General features: G+C 37.7%; 1 protein-coding gene across 4 annotated transcripts in view; it reads right to left on the bottom strand.

Annotated features, from left to right (window-relative positions):
• The window catches only part of LOC128511131 (band 4.1-like protein 1), a 102,058-nt gene extending 94,256 nt beyond the window's left edge, over positions 1-7,802 (bottom strand). For all 4 annotated transcript variants that reach the window (XM_053483802.1, XM_053483803.1, XM_053483805.1 and 1 more), the window contains exon 1: positions 7,692-7,802. The gene's annotated coding sequence lies outside the window, so the exon portion shown is untranslated. The remainder of the gene's footprint in view (positions 1-7,691) is intronic.
• Positions 7,803-21,716: the final 13,914 nt, after the last annotated feature.

Raw genomic sequence — 21,716 nt, 5'->3', positions numbered from 1 at the left:
ATAGAAGCAGTAATTAAAACAGCATGTGAAAGTACTTTCCCAAATCCAAGTGTGGCCAAAAGAGATAAGAAGCAGCCCAGACCCAAGAACTGATTAACACCTAACTAAATAGGGAAAGCTGATGAATAATTAAATGAATAAATATGTGTGTAAGCGCTGTCTGCTTTCCTCATACAATAGAATTTATTTGAGAGGGAAAACACAAAAGAAAAGCGACGTCAGTTTTTGTTGGAGAAAAAAAAAAAAAAACAATCCCATAGTGTAGCTGCTCTGACACAAAACTGAGAAAAATAAAACAGCATGAGGACTGAAAAAAAAAAAGAAAAAACAAAGAAGACACACTGGTTCTTCCCAGTGTGTGTACAGTATGTGCATGTGTGTGTGTGTGTGTGTGTGTGTGTGTGTGTGTGTGTGTGTGTGTGTGTGTGTGTGGACGGGTCTGAACACATCCCTACAGGCTGTGGGAATCCAGAAACATGCATGACTGGAGGTTCTGGCTTGGTGACATGTGATGTTCTTCTGCAACACACTAAAATAAATTTTAATAGAGGTTTAATCACAATGGGAACGAGAGTCAACACCCTGTTCACTAAAACCAGATGGAATGTTTTCCAGTGCGAACGTCAACCTGAGTGATTGTCACTCCCTCCCTCGAGGTGTTTGTTAAAGCGGAACAGTAAGAGCGAGCATGAGAGTGTGTGTTTAGGTGGGTGTGTGTGTGTGTGTGTGGCAGTTCAGTGATGTAAACATTACAGTATATTTATATGCTGAGGCTTGGCTTCTTTCCCTTTTTGAGCTCTTAAATATCTTTGAAGCAATTTAAATTTGCCTAGGCTTTTTTGTTTTTGCCAAGCTTTTAATAAAAGATATGTTTTTGTTTTTTTATTTATTCTTTTTTTTTTTTAACCTTATTGCTCAGAGAGAAAAGGGAATAAAACAACAAAAATTAAACACATTGCAGCAAAGAAGATTGCACTTTGGATGGTGTAATTTAAAGATTATTTTACTTTGTCACACTGTATCAGTATCATCTTGCTTGAATTCTATAACGCATGGTATAATAGCGTGTTATACAAGTATGTTTTTATGATTATGATTATGATTATTATTATTATTATTATTATTATTATATCATCAAGATCCTCAAAAAACGGACCTCAAATAAAAGAAAATGATTAACAAACAAGCTCTTTGAGGTTGCTGTTAAGGCTGTTACATAAACAACCAATTTTTTTAATCGTATCTTTAGGCACTTTGCAGCCTGTCACAGTAAAACATTTGTTCTCATTTCTCTAATTGAATTTAATGTACAGTATCAGCCGAAGGTTTGGACGCACATTGTCTACTGTAATTTTTTATGATCTTTTCTGATTTTTATTTCTTTCCATATTGTAAAACAATGCTAAAGGCATCCCTTTTGAACAGTTGATATTGAGAAGTATCTGTTACTCATGCTTCATCACGCCTCTAATCTGAGGTGCTGTTTGTTAACTGGTGATTTCTGAGGCTGGTCTCTCTAAATGAACTTCTACAGCGGAGGTAAGTTCTGGTCTTGCTTTCCAGTGATGGTCTTTATGAGAGCCAGTGTTATCATGGTGCTTGATGGGTTTTGCAAATGCACCTAACAATACTGTTATTGCAAGAACTGTTCCAGAACACTTGACCTTCACGTCTAAAAATAGCAACTGAGTGTTGTTGTTGTTGTTGTTGATACTTAATTACCCAATGCCATATGTGTTATTTCATAGTTTAGAAAAAGATCCAGCATTATTCTGGAATGTAGAAAAATAAATCCAATATCGTGTCCAAACCTTTGACTGGTAATGTACATAATTCATATACAGTATGCACACATATACACACATATAGAAAAAAAAATTAAAGAAAACATAAAAAATGCCAAAGTTTAATTTGTTCTCCTGGTCAGCCATTTTAACAGGAGAATAGAGTGTTATGGAACATTTAACTGCAATTCTACTATATTTGTAGCCCTTAAGACCCGAAGCATTTTAGCCTTTTTCGCATTACTATGTCTTCAGAACTATACTGTATAGGGGTTCGGATTTTGCAATATAGAGTGACATAGACTTTTTTCCGCACAACCTAGGCAACATAGTGAATAAAATTTTATTTAATCTTAACCAAAACTATACTAACATAACTGAGCAAAACATTACAAATTGGTCACATATACAACAAAATCAACAGAGATACATGTGTTTAAATGAGTGTTTTTGAGTGCAATAATAATAGTAATTCAAGCAAGGTGAGTTCTTTTACAATGTCATTCCCATTTTCCAGAAGTGGTGACTCCAGAATGCAGTCGTGTGTAGCTCTTTAACCAAGGTATTGCAAATTTGCTCATTTGAAGAAGGTGATCATGTGATCAGTGATGTTCTAAATCGGTCAGTATGTTCGATTGATAGCCTAACCAGCTTACGCCTAAAATTGTGTTTCACGAATCACATGATGTTAAAGCTGAGAAATGAAGGCGTATTTAATGAAAGAAAAAATCATAGACAAGGTACTTATAGTGCTTTTATATCTTTATTGCTATTGTGGCCAAACAGCTGGACGGAGACGTTTTCCAGCTGGTGAGGGGGGGAAAAAACGAATCAATTCTCTGCAGGCAGGGATCTCTGAATAACCTCACATCAGCTTCAGCTACATTCATCTCCAAGAGGTAAGATGAAAGACGGAAAGATCAAAAAGCAGTGATGAGGTTTTCAGCACCTACTGACCCACAGCCACAGGCCTTGTCCAAACTCATACAGATTATATTAAAGAACATGATTTCTTTCTCTGTTTTGGCCTCCTCGCAACACTCCAGTGGTGCTTTTAGGGCAGGATATATTTGAAAATGTCATTTGGACATTATAATATGACTGGAGCTGACTGCATATCATTCTATGATTGGCTCCTGACAGTCATGTGATCCCAGGCTACATCCCTGAGTTCATCCTAAGGAAAGTATCGGTTTAATAGGATTGCATAAAACAGAGGCGTTATTCGTATTCACTGTGACTAGTGAGCATAAGAAATTTACCACATGACCTCTTACACACTTTTAAAGCTCGGTGAAAATCCATAATCAGAAAAACAGCAAAGAGATGTGAGAACACCTTTTTATTAATCCTTTATCCTTTGGCTAATAGTTATATTAATCCTATTAGCCAATCAAATGACAGCATCATAATGCATGCACATATTGTGTGGTTTTTAACAACATTCTCATAAATGAAAGTTTAAACAGAATGGTGCAAAAAACAAAAGACATCCACTAAGTGGTAGATCCATCAATCCATCTATGAACCTCTGTAGTCCAACTAGGGACTGTTGAGGCCAATGGTGACTTCCAAAATGCCTTGCTGATAAAAAAGGAAGACATCCAAACTGATATGAGCTCAGATAAGCAATCTGTACAACCATGATGAGCAGAAAACCATCTCAGAATACACAACCTTGTGGCTGATAAGCTACAACAGCATTTAATGTATCAGTAACTCTGTGGTTGAGATGTTACACTACGGATCTATTGATGCATCTAGGACTGCTGATGGGATATGGCTCTCAAGGTCCAGGATTGGCCACCTCTGTACTTAAGGTTCCTTCCTCATGTTGTCTCAAGAAGCTTTTCTTTGTCACTCTCAGATCAGGCTTTCTTATTACCAATAACGCTGGACCGAAAAAACAAAAAACAGGGCCAATCAGACGGTTCATGCTATTATGTCCACATATGGCTTATTTCAAACCCCCTCCATGTGTTATATATTTTTTTTGCGCTTTAAAAGTCATTTGTGTTTTTTAAGTCCACATGTAAATGAGTCTAACCTTCAAAAACAAAGCTAAACAACAACACCACAGCGATCAAAGCTACAGAATGAGCAGTCATTTTTCAAACATGCCTTTAGCTTCACTAGGAGATGGGGAAATGCAAAGCAACAGGGTTGGTTTTTCAGTTTACTGAACTGAGATTAGTGAATTAAACAACACCTGTTTCGCTTTGCACCCTTCTGTAATTTCACGACACCCTTATCGCTCCTTATCGCAGTGTACCATGCAGAACAAAAACAAGCTGATAATTGCCTGCGTGCCGAATTGTGCATAAACTTTCTTGAGGCAGGTCTAAATGTAATCAGAGAGGAGATTTTCAAGACTACTTCAGAACAGACACTGTTACAGGTGGATTTTGGGGTGTTGTTTTACTGAAACCTTGGATTGGTCATTTGAAGATATTAAGCATTAAGAGCCAGACTTTCTTGTATTTTAATGTAGACTTGAGGAATAGTTCTCCAGACTTCCTGAAGGACTTTCTGGCTTTCATTTTTAGTCCAGTTCCTAGACCTGAGCAGTTTCAGCTGAATGTTTTTTGTTTGCTAAGCCACAAAGACTTTTGAATCATTCTAGTATAAAAAAACATCTAACTTGGGCCATGTGTTTTGGAAAATCTTCACTTTGGACGGAGTTTTCCAAAAGCTCAGTTTTCAACGACCAAAACTGCGTTTGCGTAAGGACGAAAGGCGAAAACCGCAGAGAAAAATCTCTGTTTTTAAAAATACCCGGCTACGTGTGGACATGACCTTAAGGCATGAAAGAGTGAGATGAACACAGATGATCAGGCCAGTGATCAGTATATTAGTGATGCTGGATTCTGAGTGGTTGGAACAGACGAGAGGGGAAATGAGGTTGCTGCTGAGATTGTTACATAAACAAAAAGTTTTTAAGTTGTACCTTTAGCACTTTGCATCTGGTCACAGTAAATAATTTGCTTCCATATCTTTCATATAATCGCCATCATTTATCCAGTTTAATTAGTATATTTTTACAGATTTCAATTTTAATTCTCTTTTATTTTTTACCTTTTGTAGATTTGTAAATGCTTTCATTGAAAACTCTATTTTCATTTTAATTGTACTCTCCAGTCAATTTGAATTTGATTCAAGACTTTTGCACTGTACTATATATTTATAGCATTAATACAATTTGTCAGCTTCAATCTCAACTCAAATTCTTGCAATTTCAATACTGGTTGTCTTAATAATATGCTAAATAAACAACTACTGTATGATGTAAATATAAATTTAATATACAACTAATGATGATGTCACATTGTTACAACAGTACACTGGGTAACTAATTCAGTCTTAAGTTTGGAGACATGTCCATTTTGACTGCAAACATAAAAAAAGTTTCCTACGCTTTTCTTTCAAAACCTAACGCCAAAACAAGCAAAGTAAAAGCATGGCAGTTAAGTGGAAATAGTAGGAGAAATAAGGTAAAGTTTGTGGTGTCGGGGGGCGTGGCCAAGGGCCGCTCCTCTGTGAAGGGAACGGGAGTCAGGTAGAAGTGAAAGGACATACAGGTGAGGTAAATGTGATTAATGAGTGTGTTGTTGTGAACTGAGAAATAATAATGAAAGAGATAGGGTGCATGAGAGGGAGAGAGAGATCAGAAACTGGCAACTGTGTGCACACGTGTGTTTCATGATTCACTTAAAAAAAGAAAGGCTGACTGAGGAGAACTGGAAATAAAGAGGGTCCACAACAAAACACAGACAACAATTAGCCACTTTCCATCTGGTGTGAGTCCTTTAACATTTACATGACTCGCAAGCTTGTTTATAATTTGCAATGAGCTCTTGGTCAAATCGGATGATGTAGAAAAGGACAATTTGAAGCATCTGTCTTACAAGAAGATCACTGTGCTAGCCTGTTTAATCATTTACACAAAGATATAAAGGATTTTTACATATTACTTGTCTATTTATTGACTTCTTATGAATTACAGTCAATTATAAGCATTTTATGATTAGGATTGTTCCAGATCTTTAGCGGTACCAAGCTAGTCGACAATGTTATGTACTTTAGACAACCGAAGGCGGAGTTTGGATTCCTTGATTAAATAAATACCTAACCGAAGGTAATGCTTTTTTTTTTATTTTTTTTATTCCAGACCAATGCTACTGAAGGTGAGGAACCCAAAAGAAATCTCCTTCACCTTGTTATGCTTGAATAATTACATAAAAGAGAGAATGAGGATCTGTAACATGAGTCACACTGCTCTCATGTCCCAGCAGTGAAGTTAATATCAGCGCACTGATGTGATTAGCATTGTACTGATGCCTATCCTTTTCCCATTTTAGATGCAATATCAATGTCCAAGCTTTAAATTTGGGACCGTCCATCGATCTCATAATGACATCCTCTTTATAACCAGGAGGACGATTCTCTGCATCGCCAAGTGATGCCTCACAATTACGTCAGCTGATGAATTATTTTGCACGTGGACAGTTTTAGTAAAAACTGCAAGAACTTGACATTCAAATCAAACCGGGACTTGTGATGAAATTTCTCTTCTGCAGCAAACCATGTAAATGCTGCAAACGTATTAAAGAAGGCCATACAATACAGTACGTCCATGGATTCACTGTCATTCCCATGAACATTCAACTTGCGGAAGAGACGCATCTGCCTGTGGGAACTGCACACACACCAACACCACTTGCTTGCTACAGGAACTGGACTGACGCCAATTTCACCAATCATTGTGAGCAAGCTAGTATCACAAGATTTCTACTCACTGCCATGTTATATCTGAAATTCTACCACTCACCTCCGTATTTATTTAGAAAGATCACACAAGCAAGAGTGCGAGCAGAAGGAGAGATCAATGCTGAAATTCTCAATGTAGAATCAGGCTTTTTCATTGTAGCCTTCAGACATTTTGCTATGTCTAAGAATTTACTGTGCTATCCAAAGTTCTAAACATAACCTCGAACCAGAAAAAAAAAATCAGCTGGTGTCCAATCAGTCTGCAGAGTATCGTCTTGGTTATAAAGAGGATGTCATTATGAGATCGATAGACGCTTCTTCATATTAGATAGAACCTGATACTTGGCATATCTACAAAAAAAAAGCAGTGTATTGTGATATTGTGTATCATGATGTCGATCTTTTTTAGTCATATTGCCCAGCCTTACCTTAAGATCTCATTTTCTTTAAGATGCATGACCTCACAAGTGAAACTTACTGTACATGCTAGGTTTAGCAGGGATGCTCCTACTGTACCTCAATGACAAGCGTCTGAAAAGTACAGCTTTCTGAGAGTGTAAAGTAACGTGTAGCGTAAGTGCAAACCAAACAATTAAAATATACATATTAATGTGTTGATTTTTTTAGGAGTTCTGCACGTGCCCTTTAGATGTTTCAGTGTTTCTGCATTACATAAGGAGCTTCTGTTACTACAGCAAGTCAGTCAGTCAGTGTGCACGAGATTTCTAATCAAGGCAACAGTGTGAGCAACACAGGCTTGGAGAATTATGCACACACTCACACAATAACCATTTCAGCACGTAAATGCATTCACACTATAAAGAATAAGAATTGCACTTGACGTATGCTTGAAAGAAAAAAAAGAAAGAAAATGATTTGTGCATTGTTGCAGAAGCGGTTTTCAGGTTCAGTTCTGTATGTAATTGTGTAGCCTGCATTGTTGACGTGAGATGCGACATGCAAACACACACACACACACACTGCCATCCAAACATCATGACATAATATTCAAATATGCCACTTCCACGCCAAAGTGGCGACAATAAGAATGAAAAATAAAAATGATCATAAAATAATAATAACAGAGGAGATGCAAACATTATAAACGCTGATGTTTAGTATTAGAGTGTATTTACCGACCTGGTAGCGCGCGCTCCTCCCCGCGCGGAGCGTCAGTACGACCGAGAAGTGTTGCGCGCGAGACGCTGCGGTGGAACCGAACGCGCGCGCGCTTGCCTGCTTGCCGAGTCCGCGAGCACAGGAGGAGGAGGAGCAGAGCACGCGGATAGAGGAGGAGGAGGAGGAGGATCTACTGTAGGAGGGATGACTCTCTCCTTCTCTCTCTCTCGCTCTCTCTCTCTGCGCATTTATCGATTCCTTGCGAGCGCGTGCAATCAGGATGCAATCGATCGAGCCAAGACGATGAATCGCGATTATGGTAACTGACTTCGATAACACACAGCTCTCTATTGCACTTCATAATTCCAGGCAACCGTGAAGAGGTTGTGTTTAATACAGCAAATTCCAAAATTATAGACAGGAATGATCCGAATTTTCCACTCCAACAATCGGGTTTTCTTTACACAGCAAAAGTGCTGACTCTTATAAAGAGATGGAAATTCCAGCCATCCATCCAACCATCAAGCCATCCATCCATCTATCCATCAAGCATCCATCCATTCACTCATCAAGCCATCCATCCATCCATCTGTCAGGAAATTCATCCAAACATCCATCCATCCATTCATTCAAGCCATCTATCTATCTATCCATCTACACTAACAGTGGTGGGTGATGTTTCGCTGCAATGACCTTCATGTTCATGGTCACTGCTGTAGGAGACGTTACTGTACATGACCGAGAACACCAACCTTTGGCAATCTAGGATAACACACACTCGCACAGGCAATTTGGGAACATCAATCACACTACTATGAATATCTTTGGACAGTAAGAGCAAAATGGAAACCAGTTAAGGAAACCAGAGGAAACTCTTTAAAAACCATACAATTTACATTCCACACACACACACACAGGACCAAAGGCAAGATTCAATCCCCCAACCCTGGAGGGGCAAGGTGACTGTCTCAACCACTAAGAAACCATGCTACCACATGCAACCTAATATAGTGGAACCTTGGATTGCGAGTAACTTTGTCTGCGAGCGTTTTGCAAGACAAGCAAAATTTGTAAGTAAATTTTTACTTAATAAACGAGCAAGGTCTTGATATACAAGTAGTCCGCATGTGCTTTGTCTGCCGAGCGTCATGTGATCACAACTGAGCCAATGGTGCTTCTTTCTGTCGCGCTGAGGGATTATGGGTAATCATCTCCCATGCTCAGTCTCTGTGTGCGTGCGTCACTCGTATAATCAACATCCCAGACAGTGTGCGCACGTGTATTGTTTATTATAACATTGTGACTGAATGACAATCCCAGCTGGTGCAGTCATTCCCATGAACATTTAGTGAGTGTAATGCCTGATCCTTGTCACCAACTTGGAGACAAGGCAAGACAAGAAGAGACACATCTGTCTGTGGGAACTGTAAACACAATAATTTGCCAACACCACGTTCACATAACAGAAACTCTGCTGGGAGTTATTGCCACATCGCCTGTAAAGTCCAAGCCATTTATACATGTTTTAGTCGTTAAAGGAGTTCCTGGGTTCCTGGGTATCCAAGCACTAGTGAAACACTGGGATAAGTGCATTAGTGGTGCAGCAGTTTATACAAAGAAATAAGGGAGTTAACTATGTCATAACTGTGTTCTGTTATTCTGTATGATCCAACGTTTGACTTGAGCGCCCATTATAGTATTAAAAGTAATGAAACTGAATGACAGTCCTTACTTTCTGTTCCAAATAAGTAAAACAACATGCTCAATAGTGTTTTGTTTTTGTTAGAAGGCTGGGGAAACAAAATTGGGTCAATTTAAAGAAACCAATGTTTTTCCAATGTTAATCTAGAAATAATGAAGCAACGCTGGAAGGCTATTGTTGTTCTGATTTACGAATACACAAATACTAAGCGTGCCCCCAGGACTGTTGAATAGAGGTGCGCATTTTTGCCGGTCTGTCTTCAGACAGAAGGATCCTTCGGAATCATGGATATATAAAGCACACTTTTGTGCATGCAAGTTTGCAAAACATTGGGTATATAAGATATATTTATTTATAATTTTTTTTAAAAATTTCATGTTACCAAGACTCAAGCCTTTTCCACAAGTACATCTGTACTTTTAAGCAGGGGGTTTCTATGTTTATTTTTTTATTATTTTGTGCAGATGCAAACCTACAGTAGTTGTATGTCAATGATAATATGGCTCTTTTGGAAAATTTTGACACTTTATTTTCAGTGGAAAAATTAGTTTTTGGCTCATGTACCACATACTCCCTATCTCCTGACTTTATCGTCAGAGTGTAAGAAACTCAATGAAAAATCTTTCTGGCTTCTTAATGTCCAACATTGCTTTACAGTTAGGGCAAAATCACAGCCTGTTGGTTTGGCATGTCCTTCACAGCATGTTTTGTATTTTTTTATGTGAATGAATATTTTGTTTAAGAATGAAAATGGAAAATACCCATTTAAAATATGTGTGAACCAGGCTTCAAGCAGTCAATAAAAATAGAAGAAAAACCTGCGAACGCAAAGCCGATTTGATATCCAAGCTGACACAAATCATGCGTTTTTTCCAGTCCTGTAATACAGTCGGAATAAACATTTGCTCAGCATCACGAAAGAAGAAATATACTTCTTTTATATGAGGAAGTAATGTAGCGAGAAGAAACAATCACATTACTCAGCATGTGGCATGAAAAGCGGTTAGCCTCCACACTTACATGCGAACCGTGCTGTGGTTCAGTTTTAACCTTTTCAGACCCAAAGTCTAACTCAGTTTCTCCTCACTGTTCATTAGCACACATTAACTATTGAACCTAATCGATGTCTTCAAATAGCAAGCATAGTTAGTATCCATGATATAAGGATCTTAAACAGTGTGTTTGGGAGAAAATGTGAAGAATATATGATGGATCATACTGTATGAGGACAGTGTGATCTCCTGAGCCTATGCAAAACCCAGATCAAGAGAACGAGTGATCAAACAAACATTAGTCTTAAATTTTCAAAAAAAGACCCTAGGGAAATAGTTTTTTTCTTTCTAAACTAAAAGAGATCACACATTCACAAAGCACATGTGCGAAATGTGTAGTTACTGTAACCAAAATGTCAGAATTTAACTCTCTTCCTTACTTACTCACTCATTTGCTATACCGCTTATTTTGTACAGGGTGGCAGGATGTTTGGAGTTTATGCCACGGGCATGAGGCAGGGTACACTCTGAGTAAGGTATCAACCCATCACGGGGCACACACTTCCAGAATTTGGAAACACCTGGATTTGCAAGGCCACTACACCACCGTGCCACCATCAGTTTTTCAATCAGGCTGTAATTAAACAGAACTTTTATATTGTTTTTGATAAGCCCTGATCATACTGTTTGATGATGTACTGTAAGCAGAACAGTATTTTTTTTCCCTAATTGCAGATCTATAATTAAAGTATTGAGGTCAAGAATTGGCAAATTATGATCTTAAAAGACCACTGAACATAAAGGAGCTCTGTAGTCTTTGAATGAATATAGGTTACAAACAGTTGAAATGTTATTTTTTTCATCCATCATGGTGTGAAAAACAATGCAATAACAGAACAGATATATAGTACACTGATATTTAATGGCTTTAGAATACCACTAAATGCTGCATGTTGTATGACCAAATTAAGGATTTCTGTCTGAACACAATATGCGCAAGTTGAAAAAAATGAAATTAGGAAAGCAAAACATAACACTTCCAAACCAAATGTAAAATCACTAATAAATTGGTGTTGCTTCGTGGTGATCCAGTGGCTCTCGTTATGTCTGATGGATTTGTAAAATCTGTTTTAAAACAGGACATTTCAATACAATAATAAAAAAAAAACATACTGTACCTAATCAATAAAGAAATGGCTGTGGGCAGAAATTAGTTTTGGGATTTGAATTCCTCGCCAGATAAGAAAGCTATAGAAAGAATGGAAGAGAGCATCCACATTAACAAACCTATGAATATATATTGAATATAAGTTTGCATAAAATGCTCTTGATGCAGGACAGCTCCTCCAATCTTGTTTGAGGCTGAGTAGTTATTCTCTGCTGGGTGCCAATAACTTTTGAAACAGTGTGATTTTTTCCAGAAATAATTGCATATTAAATATTTCGCTGAAATTAAACCATATAGGATTGTTTTAACAGATTATAGAATAAGAGCAAGCATTAACTGCATTTGATGTTTTTTTTAAATATAATAATTTTCCCCTTACTTTTATTAAGGATGCCAATAGGCCGGTATCACGCACTTAAAAAAACTTAATGTTTGGTCATAAGATTTTCAACAAAATGTTGAAATGGGTCGTGTTGACTGCACATCTTGATCTCAAGTGCATCCCTGATCCATGTCTGGTCATGTTTTCTATCTCTTAGACCTGAGATTGGCCTGTGACAACAACTTGTCCTTCTGGCAAACAGTATGAAGTGCCTGTGTCTAGCAGTTTAGCCTCCATGCGTCACTGAGTGTTTACCTACAGATGGGGCTTTAGTGGAAAAGTACAGCGAGCTTAGAGAACGTCCAGCCAGGACGCAGAAGTACAGGCGGAAATTCTTTCTATATTAAAGAAACAGGTTGTGTTGTGTGAGTGTACAGATAAACTGAATGTCTATTTGTAGTCTAAACAAATGCTCATTTGCTCATGTTTGGTATCAAGCACTGCTTTCCATTTGCTACTTCCTAGTAAAGGTTTGAAATTCCCTGGTATGGACAAACTTTAACAGGTAACATAAATCCAATGTGTTCAAGTGTTTAGCAGTTTTCCTAAACGTTTGCAGGAGGATTCATTGCCCATGGTAATCATGCAAATCATGATCAGTAAATTCAGGCCATCAGCTAAGCTTTTATTGCCACATTGCAATGCTGAGTCTAGAGCTGACCAACTGAAGCAACCGCAGATCATAACACCGCCTCCAGAGGCTTATCCAGTGGCCACTATACATGATGCATTGCTTCATGCACTTCCCTTCTTACCCTGACACACTCATCACTCTGGAAGAGGCTCAATCTGGCCATCAGATCCCATGACCTTTTTAACCTGAAACAAACGGAGGCATAGATTTTTAGTCCCAATCCTCTAAGTTCTTATAACATTGTGTGTATGGAAAAACTCAAACATAATTCTGATTTCTAATGTTAATCATTAATCTCCGCAACTTAACAAGCATTTACAGTGGGGGCTGAATACAAAGGTGGAAGGCGAGAGTGCTCATCTACGCCACCGAGCCGCCCCACTGCCCCACTGCCCCAAAAGACTTGCAGCTGTATATGCAGCAAAAGGTGGTTCTTCAAAGTATTTACTCAGGCCGCAAAATACAAATGCACGGCAAACTTTTCAAATATTTATTTGTAAAAAAAAAAAAAAATTGAAAACCAATAATCATTTTCTTTCCACTTCACAGTTATGTTTCACTTTGTGTTTGTCTATCACAACTCTATAAAATACATTTACATTTGTGGCTGTAATGTGGTAAAATGTGAAAAAGTTTAAGGGGTATGAATACTTTTGAAAGGCAATGTAAGGGATCTACTGTATGTTTACAATATTTTTTTCTTATTTCTTTCATAAAGCTGCTGGTTCAGCACAATCCTTCCTAGTTTTAATAATGTGTTGTATAGTTCCTAACCCAATTCTAGTCATTTTAATGGGTTTTTTTTTTTTTTTGCTTGCTGCAAGCCAATAATTTGACCCTTGCTTATGATATTCTAAATGATTCGACAACTTTTCTCTTCCTACAGCAGTTTAAAATTCTTGATCTCTTTCTATAACAGCAGATCTGCCAGAAGAGCAGCCACACTACAAACCACAGGTCAACGGTATATTATTGTTGTTTTTTCTATTACAATATCTTGCTTATAGTAATAGCTTAATCACATGAGCTTCCATAGACATGAACAAAGACAAAAAATGTATTGTTATATAAGTAACAACAGGGATTGTAGCCATAGTAATAGGTACGATTAAAGGGGGCAGGTGCAATTAAAATCTGTGACTGCAGTAGTTCAGGATTTGTCCTACCTTAAATCACCTTTGGATATAAAAGTGATTTTTAGGCTCTGTGACTGTACTTTAGTACGATCGGCCAGACGGAGAGGCACAGAAGCTGTCTCTTTTCCCAAATGACACAAACTCACCCTATACACACTCAACATCTCATTATCTAAGCTCCAGGTGCTAATGTGGGCTTTCATTAATGTGAGAAAGTGCTAACCGAATATATATATATATATATATATATATATATATATATATATATATATATTATATATATATATATATATATATATATATATATATATATGAAACACACACAAAGCTAGTAATAAAAAGATAAATACGTATTACAGTACTAGACTGGAACAGACGGCTCCACTGTCTCAGCACTAACTCATCCTGTCAGCGGTGTTTGATTCAGGTTGCCCTTTAGTCCATACTAACCAGGTCCGATTCTTTAATCCAAACCCCGCGAGAGGTCACAGAAGTCAGGGTTTTAGGATAGCAGAAAACAGACACAGCTTGAGCTGCACACAAATCGATGCTCGTCAGATCTCAGTGGAAGAGCTCTGCCGTTTCGCCGAGAATCAGAGTCATGTCGTGGCTGCTGACTGGAAATAAAGTGAGAGCTGCCGGATGTAAGATTTCACTTTCTCAGGGAAAGAAATGCTGTTGCAAGCTACTTGGGAAAAACGCTTCGCAACGTTATGTCTCTGATTTTAAAATGCTGATCATGGAAATGGTCTTATTAAGTAAAGTTATTCAGGCGTAATACGTGTATTTAGTGGGGGGGGGGGGGGGGGGGGGGAAGAAAAACATTCCCTTTACCATCCAGAGGTGATGAGTGCTAATCTTGATCGGATCATAGTTAAGAGCCGAGGGCGCAAAGATTGGCCGTGTCCCCTTGGTGGGAGGGACAAACATTTCATACCCTGTCAATCACAGAGACACAGGTCAATTATTAGTATCTGTGACTCATATGTAAAAAAAATAATGTAATTATTTTTACAAGGTTTTAATTAAGCTTCAAACATCAGTTCAATTCCATTTTAACCCCCTGAGATGACATGAGGAAGAAACCTGAGAAAGACTGAAAGTGAACCCACCCTCATTTTGGTGATAACACACAAGTGTGACCATAAATAAACCTTTTCTGTAACTTTTTTCTATGAGGTTGAAAGAGCAGCTGTATTAAAGGAAATATGTTTCAGTGAACATAGAGTCCACCTTGTAGAAGTTACCAAATGTTCACCGATGGAGACTTTGATACAAAACTCGTCATGGTAATTTCAGTACCAAAACCATTCAAGTGATTGAAGCCATAAACCATTACAGAAAACCATTAGTATCAATGCATTCCAAAGTGCTCTTCATGAATATTAAATGAAACCATCCTCAGTTTACATCGTTAAAAGAAATCACATGTGGCCATCCTCAGCATCAGTGAGTGGTCTCCATGTGTGACGAAAACACCAAACAAAAGTAGGGTACCAGAAAGAATTAAGCAGGCCCAGAGTGCAGAAGGGGTGAGAACTACTGGTAACTCAGGAGTGAAACCCCCAACCCCTCCCCAAAGGACACACACACATTTCTTCATATTTTGCTTAAATGTTAGACTTTTCTGTATTTTTAATGTAGTCTCAAGGAATAGTACGCCAGGATTCCTGAAGGACTTTTTTGTCTCTCATTTTCAGTCCAGTCCCAGTACCTAAGCAGTTTCAGAGGAATGCATGTTGTTTGTTAAGCCACACAGTAACCTTTTAATCATTCATGCATAAAAAACATCTAACTTAAGGCATGAACCAGTGAGAAACAGGTGCTGATGATGACAGATGATCGGGCCGGTGATTAGTCCACTGGTGATGCTGAATGCTGAGTGCTTGAAACAGACGCGAGGGGAAATGAGGTTGCTGCTGAGGTTCTTATATATAAAAAACACATTTAAAATTGTACATTTTGTTACTTTAAATTTTGTGTTTTTGTTCACGTTTCTTTAACTTAATTTATATCATTTTATTTAATATAAAAAAAAAACATTGGGAGCTCAAGGCTTTTTCACAGCACTGTAGCATGTGTCTAAAAACCCCTGGCTGTTCAAGCTTAAGCTCTGACAGTGAATTCCTATTTCAGGATCATCAGGTGATTCAGCAGCTCAGGATTTTCTTCTCCCTCCGGCTTAATATCGTTATGCGCTGTTGCTTTGAGACAGCGTGGTTGAACTCGACCATTTTACCCTGATCTAACATCCTCCTGTTGGACTTGAACTTTCACCTTATCTATAATGAATGAAACGGCAGGCAGGTGACGGATCGGCATGAACGGACAGCTTCTCGCGTTTTATTTTTTATGGCATGGTTGGGTGCAGTGCAGCATGGAGAAGTGCTGAAGCAAGGCGAATGCTGATTAAATGGAAGTTTCTCTCTCTCTCTCACTATCCGTCTCTCTCTCTTTCTCTATCTCTCTTTTGCTCCTGCACACTGCTCACACCTTTAATATTTCTCCAGCCATAGCCTTTCTGCTCAAGCCTGATGACTCTCAATTGCGAGGGCAAATGAATAGTCAATCGATGCCGTACCCTTGAGTGGGCTTTGAAAACAATTCACGTGCTCTTTAGTGTCAGGCTGCGAAGAACAGGAAAGGTTTTTCGGCCTACGAGCACAAGCTCACGGTCCTGGCGTTTAAAGAAAATGTTTATTACACCAATTTGGCTTAATTAAAATGATGATTTGTTCTGGCTTGAATATTAATCAGGTGTCTGGGTCAGAGTTAATTAATCAATGATGACACACTGTTACAGCGATTCAATGTTTTTATTTTTAAACAGCCGCTGATTGTGTTATAATAACTAGTTGCAATTATTTCGCTTTTTCTTCTTACTAAGGCCAAAGCAAAGTCTACATCCTACCATTTTATTCAGCAGTTCAAGCTAAATTCTCAGCTAGATCTATTAAAATTTAATTTTTCTACCATGTTGTGTTTAATTATCAGAAGCAAAAGGCACTCATAAACATCTTCAATATTAAATGATTAGCATTAAATCAGAGCAGGTACATTAATCTGATCTCTCTAGAAGGCATTAATGTTGCATAAATGCGAAGTTAGATCCAAGCAGAAATTTCGATTATGTATAAAGAGGTTTTCAGAAACCAGAAGAAACTGAAATTTTAGCATCCAGATTATTTTTCATCTACTTACTGTCACACTTCCTATTAGTTTTAATGAAATTACTAAATTAGGAAAGGAGAAAGCACTTACAGTATGTAAGTGGGGTTGTGATATAATAGGAAAATAATAAATGACAGAGTGGTGTGATGTGGACCGACACAAAGTAAGGCATTTTTCATTCAATTACTGATACAGCAAGAAAACACAGCATTGTCATCTTAAACAATATGCTGTCTCCTTAGTAACTGCTTCTAAGGTGTTGTGAATTGCCTCTGAACCGTCCATGTTGTTCGGTTAACAGCTAACGAGAGCTACAATGCTAACTAGTGACGGGTCGTTCATGAATCTTTAACGTGACTCAGAAGAACGAGTAGTCTTGGAGAGTGATTCGTTAATTTTCTACTGCATGCGCAAAGCATCGCAAAACCTCCCTATAGTTACCCTATAGTCTTTCGGTCCGAAATGGTCGTTCTTGCGTCACGTGACTCCCATAGATGCTATGCGGTGCAATAGATTCAAAAGAATAAACGACTCGGCCAAGAAGATATGAGAGGTGAGCTGCTCATTTTTTTTATCATAATATGTCTTTAGTTGCATTGTAATATTTTAATTACTGAAACTATAGCCAAAATGTGTGTGTATATAGACGAGTTGGGTGTCAGTTTATTAAAATTGTAACATTGAACGAAAAAACTAAATGAACTAAATGCCTCAAAATACAATTACATTTGTAAACTGTTTATTGTGAACTTCTGAATGCGTATATATCTGTACATGTCTATTTGTAAATTCCTATTTATAGAAAATAGCAACCTGTACATTATGTACATATCTATTTGCAAATTCCTGACTACAGTTAATAGCAACTTATTATTAATAATAATAGTATATATTGTTCAACTATTGTCAATTTCTGATTATAGTTACTAGCAATCTGTATATTATGCTCACAGTATATCCATCTGTAAAAATTACCCATAGCTTTTCCCTGCACAAATCACTTTTTAAGTGTACTTACAACTTATACCTTTATCCTGCACTTTCTTCTTATTGCACTTCTGCTTGCCTTGTACGTGTACATGTGTAATGACAATAAAGTTGAATCAAATCTAATCTAAATCTAAAAAAAGATTTCTTCATTTTAATAAACGAGATTCAAAGAACCGAGTCACTTAAATGATTCAAACTTCACATCACTACAACAGGGACCAATCCCAAATACCTCTCTAATCCCTGATCAAGGGCACTACTTGCTGGGTGGAGTAAGGGATTGTACTCCAAAGCACACTAGCTTTCTGTTTAATAATATTTGGGAATCAACACCAGAACCTGGAAGTTTACAGAGTAAATATTCTAAAGCAGAATAAATAGAAATTATTTATCAGGACTGTCCACCTCCTTCACAGTTTATTCTCTTAAAATTTTGGCTACGTAGTACCTGTAAGAATTTAAAATTACTTTCTCTTCTTTTAATTACACTAATTGTTGCTCTCTAACCGGCAATGCTAGTTTCACCAGTCGTAGAACGATATGTGTTGCTGGAGCAAAATAACTAGGATTAAATAAACAAATTATAATCTGATGATAATATATGATGTTTGTGAAACCGTTGTAAAAAAACAATATTAAACACAAAACAGTAGAGCTGTGCTGATATTCAATACAACAGCATAACCTTGTACATAATTATCACTCACATTATAACGAGCAGCAAGCAGCCATTCTCTTACCATTCCTTCTTCTTTCTCTTGCTTGAATTTTAAATAATTAAAAGAAAAATGCATACAAGAAAGCACAAACTTTTCAGTCCTCAACAGTCATATTACACTGACACTGGAGACTCTTTCCGTAAACAACAAATACATGTTTCTGTACAGAAACCTTTACAACAATTACACATATTTTTACATTTTCTTCCGTGAAGCATTAACGATACAAGTCAATATGAAGGAGTTCTTTTTATAAAAATGAGTACATTTCAACAATATAAACCTATTCTTTTAGCTGCTCTACTCTCAGACCTGCTGTAATAATAAATTAATCAACACCCTGGCTGTGGTACAATAAAGGCTGGGGAATAATCTGAAAACTCTGTACAGTTTCTGGGCTCTGACTCCAGCTTTCTTTTGCAACCCAGGATTACCTTTTTTTTTTTTTTTTTTTTTTTTTGCAATCGAACTTTTTTAGATCAGAAATCACTCCGGTAACAAAAACCCAGCCGGATGACATTGCGCCGTCCCGACCATGAGCTGACGTATGTCTCTTGGCTCTAATCTACTGCTGCTGCTGCATTTGGGAATTTTTCAGGAACCTGGCAGCGGCCGATAAGGACAGCTGGGTCTGCTCATTTGTACTGTTTTCAAAAGCCTCAGAAGCAGCCTGCTGCATCCTCCCTGTGTCTGCTGTCCCGCTCTCCTCTGCCTCCTGACCTAGGAATAATGTTGTGATGTCTCCACTGCTCTGTTCTCTACCTGGGGATCTCAACTTTTTAAATCTCAGTCTTTAAATCGGGATGCTTTGTGCGGTGCACCTGCTCAGTAGTGTGGTAGTTTTATTCTTATTGTTAAGTTAAAGGAAGAGAAAATGATGGGTGATGGGACGATTGTGTATAGCTTCCAAAATGAGTGAAATAACAGGTAATGTTTAATGGTTGTTTTACACAATAAATGTAACTATGAATCAATACATAAAAGACGATCAGTTGCTCAATAATTTTTTTTTTTGCTTTAATATAAGAGGAATAAAACCCTCTAGGACCAGTTGTTATAAGAGAATAATTAACCTGTGTAGAATAACAGAACACAGTTAGGGGAGCTAAAAACTACTTTTATTTTTCTATATAATCCCCTAATAATTTTATTATTGCACGTATTTCAGCGTTTTATTAGTGCTTGGATACCATCAATGTGGAAAGCTTTCCTGATCATCAGGATTGTACGCTTTTAATGACTCAAACTTGTCGGAATGGCCTGGACTTTACCGGCAGTGCGTCAGCCGATGCATCTCTTCTGCAAGTTCGCGATAAGATACTTAAATAAATTTTCAAGGATCTGAATGTTCATGGGAACGACTGCAGTGGGCTCAGAGCCACCTCGGACATACCGCCTTCTTTAAAATGTTTGCACTTCAAACGTTTTGCCGCGGCTAAGAGTCTCATCACCGTACTGTGCTTGAAGTCTTTTGTAAATGTCAAGTTGCACCTTCATTTACCAGACATTTCATCAAGTTCCGGTTTGACTTTTGATTTAGATATTAATCAGGTACAAGACATATTCTTAAAACAAAGTGGCAGACCTGGACTTTTAACAGATCAAGGTCATGTCAGGTCCACGGGTGTGTACTACACTGTACAGATAGTGCAACACTGTACAGGGACACACCCTGTCGTGCTCTATCGCCCGTGTGTGACCCTGCGGCGGCCATGTTTCCGCACGATAGCCCCCATGCCCTTGCAGCTGAACAGGAAGTGAGCTCGCTCATCCTGAGTTCGGTCTTCTCACATCAGCTCACATTACACGCCCAGTCTGGAGCCATTACATGGGTTAGGATTGTTGAAGAGGAATAAAAATAGGACATTGTTCAGCCAGAAATATGATTGCCGCCAGGATTGGACATTACACATTGCAAAAATAGAAAAAAAGATTATATAAAACAAGCTATTATGCTATGGAATATAACTTTTTCTGCTTTCCAAAAGATTAATGACCTGCAAAATTAACTTTTTAGTCATTTTTCTGAGTACTGAAAGGGTAATATGGAGTGTTTAAGCTTGAACATTAACACGCAACTCAGAGACCTGTATTCGCTTCTTAAAAAAAAGTATGGGAAAAAAGTATGAGACATTTAACGTCAACAAAATGACAATGTAATGTAATTATTATACATGTAGACATGATATACAAAATCTAGGTCATAAAGTCATATGGATAGAGAAAGAGAAAAGGAGAAAGAGAGATGTAGTTTTTCCTCTTCTGTAAAGAAAATACATGGTATGAATGACAATCTGTCAAAAGGGTGCCAATAATTCTGGAACTGACTGTCAGAGAACAATTGCATTTAATTCCTCTGACACAGGAGAATATCTTAGTTATAGTTCTGTTATTATAATTTTGGGAGTACTAAAACAGCACAGAAGGCGCCCGTGTTTTCAGAGCTGTAGCTCCTGAATTTGGATTGCAAATTAAAAGGAAAAAAAAATGAGAGAGAAATGGATCGAGACTCAGAGCTTGTAATTAATCTACCAGAGCTTCTCCTCTCCGATGTGCTGTTTTTAAATCTTACCCTCTCTCTGGTTCCTCCTCATCTGAGGACCACAAAGCTCTTTGAGTTTACTGCTGCAGTATGGAACGATGCTGCGTTAATAATCCTCTCCGGCATCCACTTCACTCGTAAGCATAATTAATCAGATCCCTTCCCCAAGAATATTCACAGTGCTGTTGTTTTTCTGGATTCTGATTGGCCAAAAACTATTGATAAATTTTCTCTAAGAGCATCCCTGAGTGTAGTTTCAGCGGCAAGATTTGTGTAATTAGCTTTTTCTGATACGTTATAGTTTCTATAGCAACAGCTTATTCTTAATGTGTACGCATGGTGAAAAGGCCTGTAAAGAGGTTTTTATTCTCTTTTATTATCTAAGTTGTTATCTTTAGGTACTATAATAGTAAGAATATGCACAAATAAATCAAGTAATTTGCTGCGTAGATGTTCAACATTTATTGTTTTTTTAATATATACAGTACTGTTCAAACACAAAATAAGGCAACACGTAGTCCCAGTTTGACTCGAACACCGGGACTAGGTTTTTCTTAAATGATACTGTATATTGAGCAGTGTAATTATAAATGTAAAAACCTGCTGTAGT

Source organism: Clarias gariepinus, chromosome 23, assembly GCF_024256425.1.
Source record: "Clarias gariepinus isolate MV-2021 ecotype Netherlands chromosome 23, CGAR_prim_01v2, whole genome shotgun sequence".
Lineage (NCBI taxonomy): Eukaryota > Metazoa > Chordata > Actinopteri > Siluriformes > Clariidae > Clarias > Clarias gariepinus.
This window is presented reverse-complemented; position numbering and strand designations above follow the sequence as displayed.